The following is a 12402-nucleotide window of genomic DNA, read 5'->3' as shown; positions in this document are numbered from 1 at the left end:
TGAGAGATTAAAATTTTCAGCAACTTGAAGCACTCACAAGTAAGTGATTTCCATGTACTTTGTTAATGATTTTTGTATTTTTGAGACCCTTGAAGCATGAGCTTTCAAATGAGAGGTATATCTTGCAAAATGGTTGAAGGTCTAGGGTTTTTTCATGAGAGCATTTAGGGTGTTTTGTAAAATTTTATGGAATAATATGAGTCTTAGTTGTGTAATAGACAACTTTTGTAAAAGGTGTTATCATGAAAACACCTAAATGGACCATTTTGCACAAGTTGTAAAATAAGTGATAAATGTGTGAAATAGAGAGAATTCAGGGTTGCTATAAGAGTAAAAAGAGTTCAGATAAGTTTAATATGCGAAGAAATTTGATAAAAATCAATTTTCGAGCATAGGAGTAAAATGGTCATTTTGCCAAAGTTTAGGGGCAAAATGGTCATTTTACAAAAGATGTGAATTTTTTTTAATTGATTAAACTTACTTAATGGTTAAATGAGTGTGTTTTGCTATTATAGATTAAGAAATACCAAATTCGAGCCTAGACCGGGGAAAACCCAAGCAAATTGACTAAATTGACTAGTCGCTACATTTTGTAATTCGAGGTAAGTTGTATATAAATAATACAACTACATTGTTAATGTATGTATTGAATTGTATTGAGTTAATATAGCATGAATTGTTTGGTTGTGAAATTGAGAATGTATAAGGATAATTGATATAGTGGAAATTCCGTTGTAACCTTAAGAAATAAATCGGATATTCATGCCATGATGTTTGGGTCATTTGTTTGTGAGCTAGTGTAAGACATTTCTAGGACATGCATCGGCCACATTATGAGAGCCAGTGTAAGACCATGTCTGGGACATGACATAAGAATTGAGACGAGAGCTAGTGTAAGACATGTATGGGACATGCATCGGCCTTGAGAAGTAAGCCAGTATAAGACATGTCTGGGACATGCATCGGCTACAAGATGATAGTCAGTGTAAGACCATGTCTGGGACATGGCATCGACTTGAGATATGAGCCAGTGTAAGACCATGTCTAGGACATGGCATCGACACCTTACCCACGTCTGAGGCTTAATGAATATCTGGTAGGGTTCCAAATGGTTCAACGGTGAACATTATGTTCTTAAGCTAATGAGGAAAGTATAACCGTGTTGTGAGTAGTACAGGTACCTAATTGGTACGTATGAGATATGAGCTCATTGAACAATATGTGACTAGTATGGATGGTAATGAGTAAGTTATGCCTATGCCTACCTTGGTATCATGAGCATGTGGATCATTGATAAAATGTTGTTCTTGTGTACTTACTTATATGCAACTTATTAAGCTTTTATGCTTACTCCCTTTCCTTTCCATTTCCTTACAGTACCGCCTAACTAGCTCAAGGATTCCAGAAGTCAGAGATATCGATCACATTATCAACGAAGCATTTGGTATAGTTGGATTTATATTTTTGAATATGGCATGTATAGGACTTAGACTTTATTATTTTGTGTCTTTGAGAATTGGACGAATGTGTTGGCTCGGGATGGAAACCCTTTAATTGGTATTAAGCTTTGAAGGATAGTTAATATTCATTTTAAGTTTATGAAATATGCATTCTCACAGTTGAATGAATGTCTATTATGGCTGATTTAGTTATAGGAGTTATACTTGTTTCGATATTGGTTAGTATTTGTATGGATCTATATATGTAAGGGTAACAATGATGCTTGGTAAATAGCCTTATATTGTCCACATGGGTAGACACATGGTCTGCCCCATGGACGTGTAGTCTGGCTGTGTGTCCTCTGCACGTAAAACATTTAAGTCAGTATGCATGGTAATAAACATACAGGCAGAGACACGACCATGTGTCTCAGCCGTGTAGAAGATATGGCCCAACACACGGGCATGTGCCTTGGTCATGTGACATTATGAGCATGCTGACGTCAGAAATAGAATATCCATGTTTTTGCACACAGGCTAAGACACGGGCATGTCGTGGCTGTGTGAGGGACATAGTCCAATGACATGGGCGTCTGTCTGGCCATGTGAAAACCCCTGTAGATGTGAATTAGAAATTAATTCTACACAGGTGTAGGACACGAGCGTGTCCCAGGGTGCTTAGGCCATGTAAGCCATACGGGCCATCAGCACGACCATGTCTAGTTGGTCACACGGGCGTGTGCCCTATCTTAAGGACAAAATTTTTATAGTTGGTTTAACGACCTGACATAGTCCCGAATGGTTTTCAACGGTCGATTTGAGGCTCGTAGGCCTATAATAAGAAGTTCAAGGTCGATATTGAAAAATTTTTAAGTTTGAATCGAGTCTCAGTGACTTGAGATTGGTTGTACGCATGAGATCAAGTTAGGTAATGCCTTGTACTCCTCGCCGGCGTGGGTTACGGGTATAGGGTGTTACATTTACTGGTATTAGAGTTATGGTTTAGTCGGTTCTAGGACTAACTTAACGAGAGTACAAATCTAGCTATGCATGCCAAAAATGTATATTGATAGTGTGATGATTTCTGACGATTATAAATTATGTTTTCATATAGTAAATGGATCCTTATAGAGCCACGGTGGATGAAGTGGAAAGTAACGCGCCGGCTCCTACTGAAGGGACTGCGCTAGTTGAGAGTGAGCCTGTGACTATGGGCCAAGGCGGAAGGGCTAGAGAAGCCTATCTCTGAATGATGGATTCTTGGTACACGAAGTTTGTTCGTGTGAATCTAAACACTCCACCTCCCCCACCTCCTCCGATTCCTTAGTATGCCCGGTAGCTCTGCAAGGTGTGGACATGTTTAAAAGAGAGAAACCTCTGGTAGACAAGATCCAAAAATAAGGGGCCAAGGAATTTCGGGCTAGCATAGATGATGACTCGGAGAGATCAGAGTTTTGGCTAGAAAATACCATTAGGGTATTTGATGCACTATCATGCACACCTGAAGAGTACGTGAAATGCGCAGTGTCACTTCTATGAGATTCGGCTTATCAGTGGTGGAACACTCTCGTGTCCATCGTACCGGGAGAGAGGATCATGTGGGAATTCTTCCAATAGGAATTCTGAAAAAAATATATTAGCCAAAGATTCATAGACCAAAAGAGGAAGGAATTACTAGAGCTAAAGTAAGGCCGAATGTCAGTGATAGAATATGAACGTGAGTTTGTGAGGCTTAGCAAGTATACACGGGAGTGCGTATCTACAAAAGCCACCATCTGTAGGAGGTTTGAAGATGGCCTCAATAAAGATATCCGAGTGTTTAATGGCATCTTAGAGCTGTGGGAATTTGTAGCACTTGTTGAAAGAGCCTGTAAGGCTGAAAAACTGATTAAAGAAGGGAGGAAAGAGGCTTTTGAGTCTTGGGATTCAAAAAAGAGATAGATGGGGAAAGCACATCAATCCTCATCTAAAAGATCGAGAGAGTTTACTACCCGATCGAATGCTTCGGTGGGGTATTCGAATAGAAAAAAGAACAGGGAGAGCACAACTTCTAAAGCCCAGACTACTTCGTCGCAAGTGTTGGTAGCACTCGGCCAAATAGGCCAGAATGCTCGCAATGTGGGAGGTGTCATTTTGGCGAGTGCTGAGGGAATGAAAGGGGCTGCTTCAAGTGCGAATAATTGGAACACTTCATCCGTATTGTCCTGAATTGAATGAGAGAGAGAGAAAATAAGATGTGAAAACGAGTAGTGTCCCTTTAAGGGGTAGGCCACAGATGAACCCCTGGAGTGGGGCTAGCAGTAGAAGCATGCCAAGAGATGTTCTGGTGAGGTCGAGGGCAGAGCGCCTACAAGGACTTGTGCTATACGAGCTTGGGAAGAGGTAGAGTCTTCCGACATGATCACAGGTACCTTTTCTATCCACGAAATATCTGTTGTTGCTTTAGTTGACCCAAGATCTACCCACTCTTATATTTGTATGGAATTGATACCTCATATGGGTATGCTAGTAGAGTCCACTGAGTTTGTAATAAAAGTGTCAAATCCTTTAGGCAGACATGTACTAGTGGACCAAGTATGTAGAAATTGCTCTTTGACAATTAGAGGTCATTGTTTTTCGGCTAACTTGATGTTATTGTCATTTAATGAGTTTGATGTAATCCTTAGGATGGACTGGTTGACTTCTCATAGTGTTATAGTGGACTGTGGGAAAAAGATAAATGAGTTGAAATGTAAAGACGGGAATGTTCTTCGAGTTGGACCAGATGAGTCAGATAATCTGCCTGTAGTAATATGGTCTTTGACTACCGAGAAATATTTGAGGAAAGAATACGAGGCTTATCTATTTTATGTGTTGAATACTCAAGTGTCTGAATTGAAGATTGAATCGGTAGTAATAGTTTGTGAGTTTACAGAAATTTTTCCGGAAGAATTACCTGGATTGCCTCTGGTGAGGGAGATAGAATCCGGAATTGAGTTAGTCCCCAGTACGACACCCATTTCTATTGCTCTGTATAGAATGGCCCCGACAGAGTTGAAAGAGTTGAAAGTACAGCTGCAAGAGTTAACAGATAAAGGTTTTGTGAGACCTAATTATTCACCGTGGGGCACACCAGTGTTGTTTATGAAAAAGAAAGACAGGTCGATGAGGTTATGTATCGACTATAGACAACTCAATAAGGTAACTGTGAAGAACAAGTATCCTTTGCCAAGGATAGATGATTTATTCGATCAGTTGAAGGGAGCCACGGTGTTCTCCAAGATAGACTTGAGGTCTGGTTATTATCAGTTGAGAGTTAAGGAGCAAGATGTATCGAAGACTGCTTTTCGAACAAGATACGGGCATTATGAGTTCCTCGTCATGCCCTTTGGTTTGACTAATGCCCCAGTGGTGTTTATGGATTTGATGAACTACTTTTTTTGGCTGTATTTGGACAAGTTCGTATTAGTTTTTATTGATGACATACTGATTTACTCGTGATAAACCATAATTTATACATATTTTTACCCCATGCGTAGCACAGTTTTGGATGATTTATCCTTAGATTTGGTGAATTCGACGCTCCTAATCCTTTAATTTCATGTTTTATACTTAGATGAGCACAGGAGAATAAAAAGAGAGAGAAATGGGCCAAAAATAAAAAAAATAGGCCAACGTGGGAAATCAACACGGCCTGGACTTTCTCACACGGGTAGACCACACGCCCGTGTCTATTTAACAGCCTTGAACACGGATTGGAGAAATCGCACACGGGCGTGTCACAAGGGCGTGTCCCTGTCGAGCCCAAGTTTAGTCTCATTCGAAAAAGGCCACTCTTGAGGGCTTTTAGGCATTCTAAAGCCTATTTAAGCACACTAGAGGAGGATTAGAGGACACACACGGAGTAGGAGGCAAGGAATTACTTGAGGAAAGCCAATTGATCCATCTCAGAAGCCGGATTCACCTTCAAGACTGAAGATCTCCCTTCAATTCTGTTCAAAAGTTCTTGGGTTTTCTTTATGTTTTGTTATCATTATTCTTTTGAGATGTTTTCTTTAATAAATATGAACTAAACCCCCTAAATACCTAAGGGGAATGAAACCTAAGACGGATCTTGTTATTATTATCTGAATTGTATGATAAATATTTGACTTGTTCTTAATTATGAGTTCTTAATTCTTGCTTTAATATTCCAGGACATTAATTCAAGTATTGATGTGCTTATTCAGAGGAGCAAAAGTCCCTATCTAAGAGTAGATCTAACATAATTAAGCGGAGTTGATTGCACGCCTAGAGATAAGGTGACAACATTTTCCAGATTAGGGTGAAACCTAATAAGAGAATCCATAGATCGAATTAATGCAACACTAGGGAGTTAATTAGAAAGAGATTTCAATTAATCAACCTAGGGTTAGACGTTGTTAGTCTCAAGAGAGATAATAATATAAATGAGGGATTTCTACGAATCAAGTCAAGTGAATAAATCGTCCGATTCAGAGTCAATAACAAGTGAAGTCTAGGTGGATTTTTCCCTTAGGTATTGTCCAAATCATTTAGTTTTCCCAAGAGTTATTTCCCCAATTTTCTTCCTATGCATTCTTAGTTTATTAATTAGTTTAGATAAAACAAACCCCTTTATTTTCAGGCTAGATAATAAAAAGAAAGTTAATAGTAGTACTTTTAGTTCCTTTGGGTTCGACATCCCGGTCTTCCCATAAGCTATACTACTGTTCGATAAGGTGCGCTTGCCTTTGTCGTGATAATAGTTATTTTTCAAGAATGAAATTCATAAATTATAAAACTTATCACGATTCACATCACATCAAGTTTTTGGCACCGTTGTCGGGGAACTAAGATATTAGGAATACTCGATTTTTGTTACTGTAGCCATTCTACTTTTATGCAATTTAAAATTTTATTTTATTTTCTAATTTTTCGTTTATTCGCTTCTGGCAGGTTTTTATAGTGCATGATTAGAAGAAACCCGTCGGGACCATTACTTTTTGATAGTGAGATCGATTGCACAGCTCACAGAAACTGAAGAGAAATAAGGCGAAGCCTAGGATACACAGAGGAAGAGCAAGAGGACGACATTCAGACCACAACCGAGGAGATGGCTGAAAATTAGGAAAATCCGCTACCTCCTGCGATAGCTGCTGATCCAGTAAATCAGGATTCTGCTCCACACACCATGTATGATTATGCTAAACCTACTTTAATAGGAATTGAGTCAAGTATAGTTAGGCCTGCTGTTGCAGTAAATAATTTTGAACTGAAACCTAACACAATTCAAATAATCCAACAGTTTGTTCAGTTTGATGGTTTGGAGGACGATGACCCAAACGCTCATTTGGCAAATTTCCTAGAGTTTTGTGACACTTATGAAATCAATGGCATTTTTGATGATGCCATTCACCTTCGGTTGTTTCCCTTTTCATTGAGGAACAAAGCTAAACAGTGGTTGAACTCGTTACCACGAGGGTCAATCACTACTTGGGAACAAATGACCGAAAAATTTTTACTTAATTTTTTTCCGCCAACTAAAACGGCTAAATTGAGGAACGATATCTCTTCTTTTGTGCAGATGGATTTAGAGACACTCTATGATGCGTGGGAGAGATACAAGGACCTATTGAGAAGGTGTCCTCACCATGGGTTACCTTTATGGTTGCAGGTTCAAACGTTTTACAATGGCGTAAACCCTCAACAAGGCAACTTATCGACGCAGCTACTGGTGGGACTATCAATAACAGAACACCTGAAGTGGCTTACAAATTTATTGAAGAGATGCCACTAAATAACTATTAGTGGCAAGTCATGAGAACAAAGCCAACGAAAGCAATTGGTATTTTCAACCTTGATGTGGTTACTATGCTATCTAACCAGGTAGAACTTTTAAATAAAAAGATTGACGTTTTTGTGGTTCTACTCAGGTACATTCAGTGATGAGGTGTGATTTAAATGGAGGAGGAGCATACACAGAATATCAACCCTTCAACCCTAGCACCGATGAGGAACAAGTTCAATATATGGGTAATAATAATTCTAGATTTCAAAATAACCCATATAGTAACACATATAATGCAGGTTGGAGGAACCATCCCAACTTCTCGTGGGGTGGTCAAGGGAATCAAAGGCCACAACATCCTCCAGGTTTTCAACAAGCACTTTACCAATAGGAAAAGAAGCCGAACCTTGAGGAGATGCTAACAAAGTTTATCTCGATGTTAGAAACTCGCTTTCAGAACACCGAAACAACACTTAAGAATCAACAAGCACCAATCCAAGGGCTCGAAACTCAGATAGGAAAGCTCGCCAAACTAATTTCTGAATGACCACAAGGTAAATTGCCAAGTAATACTGAACCTAACCCAAGGGAACAACTCAACACGATTACCACTCAAGATGAGGAAGGGTTAGTTGAATTTGAACCAGAACGAAGGCAAGGAATGGTGGTAAGTAAAGGTAAAGGTGAGGTGTCCACAGTGAGCAACAACCGGTAAGTAAAGAGCACAAACCATGGGTGCCATACCTTAATGTGACAAGGAAAAACCGCACAAACGAACAATTCGATAAATTCCTTAAATTATTAAAAAAATTACATATCAAATTACCGTTTATTGAAGCTCTTTCGCAAATTCCAAACGTAGCCAAATTCTTAAAGGAGCTTTTAACAAATAAGTAGAAGTTGGATGAGGCGTCGCATGTGGAGTTAAATGCAGTTTGCTTAGGCATACTACAGAATAAGCTGGCCACCAAATTAAAAGATCCAGGGAGTTTTATGATTCCTTGTGTAATTGGTAGTTTAGATGTTAATAATGCTTCGGTTGATTTAGGGGCTAGTATCAATGTCATGCCTTATAAAATGTTTAAACAACTAGGTCTTGGGAAACCCAAACAAACTAGGATGAGCATTCAGTTAGCAAACAAAACAATCAGATTTCCTAGGGGTATTATTGAAGATGTACTCGTTAAAATTGACAAATTCATATTCCTAGTTGATTTTGTTGTTCTAGACATAGAAAGGATAGTGACGTGCCTTTAATTTTAGGAAGGCCCTTTTTAGCAACTGCTAGAACTATAATTAATGTTGGTACAGGTGAACTCACACTTCGTGTGGGTGAGGAAACAATTACTCTTCAAGCTCGAAATTCTACTAATGCTGATCATGTGGTGCAACCTTCCTTCCAGGAAATACGATCGAAAAGCATACATGAGCCTTGTTCAAATAACAACAAAGAACCCATCTATGAATAACAAAGGCTACAGATCGAGGAACTAGATGAGTGACGGACACAAGAACTGAGATCACACGATAAACCGACACCACGCCATGGCGAGCTCAATATTTCACATAATCAACTTAAGGTTGGAGACAAAGTACTGTTAGATGCAGCAGACCCTCAGATTGTAACCTCTAAACATAATGGAGAAATCTCTCTTACGGTACTTAGCATTTTCCCATACAACACAGTCAAGGTAATTCATCCCAAATTTGGTACGTTCAAGGTAAATAGTATTCGTCTAAAACCTTATTTTGATAAAATTGATAGCAGGGATGAGGAGTGTAAACTCCTCGCACCATCATGACCATGCAACAGATAGGTAAGTCGAGCTTAGACTATAAATAAGCACTTCTCGGGAGGCAACCCAAGCACTAACTGTGTTAACTTCTTTAAATTTTAGTTTTTAACATTTAAATCCACTAACTGAGATGTTGAACACAGGTTTTCCATAACCACATGGCCAAGCCCACGGGCGTGCCTTAAGCCGTGCCCATAACACAGAAAGCAGCACGGTCGTGCGATACAATCGTGTGAAAACATGGAAAAAATTTTCCCCAACACGGGAGTCGATAAGTTGTCACAGCCATGCGACATGGCCGTGGGTGAATCTGTCAAAACAACACGGGCGTGTGACACGCCCGTGTCTAGAGGCCATGATTGAAATTGAGAAACAACATGGACATGCGACACACTCGTGCTCACTGCCCGTGGTCAAGACTGACAAAACAACACAGGCGTGGGAGAAGCAAACAAAGTAGAAAACGTCTATGCGACACGGCCGTGTGCATCAACATGTCCAAAGAACACGGGAGTGGGCCAAATATCAGATGCGCCTAAATTTGAAAATCACGATACACACGGGATAAAATTAGGGCACACGGTCGTGCCCCACGGCCGTGTGCTCCATTATCTATATAAACCACTCACTATTCATCATCCCCTTCCCTAAAAACGCTACCCTAGCCGCTGTAACCTCTTCACACGCCCTCACTCCCACGCCCATGGCCAGTCGAGAGCTCTCCTCAGACGACTAACTCCTCCCTCCACCAAGAACTATTGCGTTTGTCTATTCTTTCCTCTCTATTACCTTTATTTCTTTCACTAATTTTATGCAATTTCTTTATTTATTTGGCTAATTTTTTATTAATATTCATAGTTCTCACTATAGTCATGCTTATGCTTGTTATTCTTTGCCATTTTAGTCAATGCATTGTGATACATTCATTCTTTCTTGTGTTTCTATCGATTTCATGCCACATTCCATATTCCCATATGCATTCACTAGGTATTTAGTTGACACTATTATAGTATTCCTAATGATAATAATAATTTAATATTTCCATTTAGTTAGTAACCACTATGAAGTATTTCCATTTAATTTTAACATGCTTACATACCTTTCCATGCTATTCCTGGGGGGTATTCCTATAACTTTGTCTTGCAATTACAGATACCATGTCAAATCCATGTGGCAAGAAAATCGCCGTTCCCGCCTCAAAGAAGCGGAAAGGAGCGGCGTCATCCTTGGGTCCCACTGCAGAGATCAGGCACCTATTCTTCCAGTTTCCCTCGGGACCACAGGGGGAACTTTTTCAGATACTACGGGCCCAACCCCTAAGTGTGGGTCGTTGCATTGACTGGGCCGGACTTGAACAAATCCAATTGGTTGAGACGGTCTAAGCCCTTCTGACGACTGACCAATAGGGGCTCTTTTCGAGATCATCGAGTCGACGTACCTCAAGCTCACACTCGAACTCTGCTCGACCTTCCATCTTCAAGTAGTTATGATAGAGTTCGATGATCCCAGAACGGTCCAGTTCCGTCTCGGTGGTTTAGTCTGCCAGTTGAGCGTAATTGAGTTCGGCATCGCTTTGGGGCTCTATACGGAGGAGTTCATAGACGACGATGATATTGACACCCTCTATCGCCACATCCACTTGTCTCCCTCTAACTGCTAGAGGGCCCTTGTTCCTGCTTTGGCCACGTACAACCCTAGTCTCTCCAAGGCATCAGCCCTTGCGCCATTCCTGATGTACTTACACGCCATCTTGGCCTACACTCTGACAGGGCGGCGAGATAGCACTGGCGTCACCAACACTCACGATGCCTACTTTTTATGGAGTATGACGAATGGGCACATCTTTCACCTTGCCTATTTCATTGCCCTAGCCATTCGCCATTAAATAGAGCGGCATAGGAAGGGAGTCATATCCATCGGTCCTTATGTGACTCGCCTGGCGTGGTATTTCGGCCTCCTCAACATGGCGGCGCAAGCATCTTCCCTCACCCTCATTAGTCATATGTCCCCATAAGGCATCTCGAGTATGCTACATATAAGGATAATCGAGCGACGATATGGAGTTGACCCTCCCCAGTATCGCCTGGTCCAGTCTACTGGGGAGGAGGACCCAGAGGACATTACTGATGATGTCCCTATACAGCATGAGGACCCACCATCTCAACCACCGCCCATTCATCGCCCAATTCATGCAGCTGCTTCATACTCTGACATCTCTGAGCGCCTTACTCGATTTGAGTAGCAGTGTTTTCAGTGTTTTAATCACATTGATGCTACTCTACATCAGATTTGTCAGCACTTTCACATCTCATCGCCACCACCACCTTGCGAACCATCTGGTGATGACGATGTTTAAAGACTTTTTATTTATTATTTTTATTTTCAATTTTATCTTTATTTATCTTCTTAAATTACTTTTTATTTTATTTTCATTTAATACTATTTGATTTTTTAGGTTTTGTAATTTTTATTGAACAATTTATAATTTCGACTATTTCATTACGAGCAATTATGCTTCTTTATATTTCCTAAAGAGTTCTTGATTTTATCACAGTTATAAAGAGCTCCAAGGCTCACCATCACTTGGGAACTTGAAACTCCACTGGAAATGGTTTTCTACGAATGCCATGTCCTGCCCGACCACTATGGTAACCTCTTTGCTGGACATTGTGGTTGTGGAACCCAACCTCTACCACCACCGGAGTATACTACTTCAATATTATCATTGCCTTGGCCGATTCTCCATACCTCCAATTCAAGGATTCCATTCAACATTTAGGAAGTTTCACTTCTCTCCCTCTCTCTTCTGATATTATATTTATATCACTATTATATATCTTTGCACATTGAGGACAATATACATCTTAAGTGTGTGGGGGACACTTATATCATTATCAGAAAAATCCCTAAATTTTGTCTTGCTCTCAAATAATCTTCTCATATCATTATTAGAATGAATTTTGATTAATTTATGATTTTTATTGATATGTCTTGAATTAAAACATAGGCATTTATGCATTGATTGTTAGACTTTAAGGAATTAGAGAATCACACATGAGAAGTTGATTTTTTGAGAATTAAAAATTTTTAGGTTGTTTCCCCAAGTTTAGGTATTATCTTAAGTTGAAATTCACAAGTTTAACATAAAAAAGCCATAATTTTTGTGAGAACTTAAGCCTTTAGAGCATCTACTATTTCTTTCATGCTCACTTTTATTATTGCTTTGAGTGCGTCAATATTGATTTGTTATTCTAGAACTTGCTTGATTATGCATGTCAAGACCACACCTTTGATTTGATATGTTGAGATGATAAAGGCACTTAGGTTTAACCCACTCACTCCATAAAAGCCTACCTTCATAATTAACCCTTAGTGAACCCCGTTGAGCCGAACAACCCAT

General features: G+C 39.8%; 1 non-coding gene across 1 annotated transcript; it reads right to left on the bottom strand.

The window, feature by feature from the left end:
• Window positions 1–6969: 6969 nt before the first annotated feature.
• Window positions 6970–7076, bottom strand: LOC121204156 (small nucleolar RNA R71). The gene has a single exon (XR_005899084.1). It is a non-coding gene; the product is annotated as a small nucleolar RNA R71 (small nucleolar RNA).
• Between the last annotated feature and the right edge of the window lie 5326 nt (window positions 7077–12402).

Source organism: Gossypium hirsutum, chromosome A07, assembly GCF_007990345.1.
Source record: "Gossypium hirsutum isolate 1008001.06 chromosome A07, Gossypium_hirsutum_v2.1, whole genome shotgun sequence".
NCBI classification, from domain to species: domain Eukaryota; kingdom Viridiplantae; phylum Streptophyta; class Magnoliopsida; order Malvales; family Malvaceae; genus Gossypium; species Gossypium hirsutum.
Note: the sequence above shows the minus strand (reverse complement) of the source record. Positions and strands in the feature narration are given on the sequence as shown.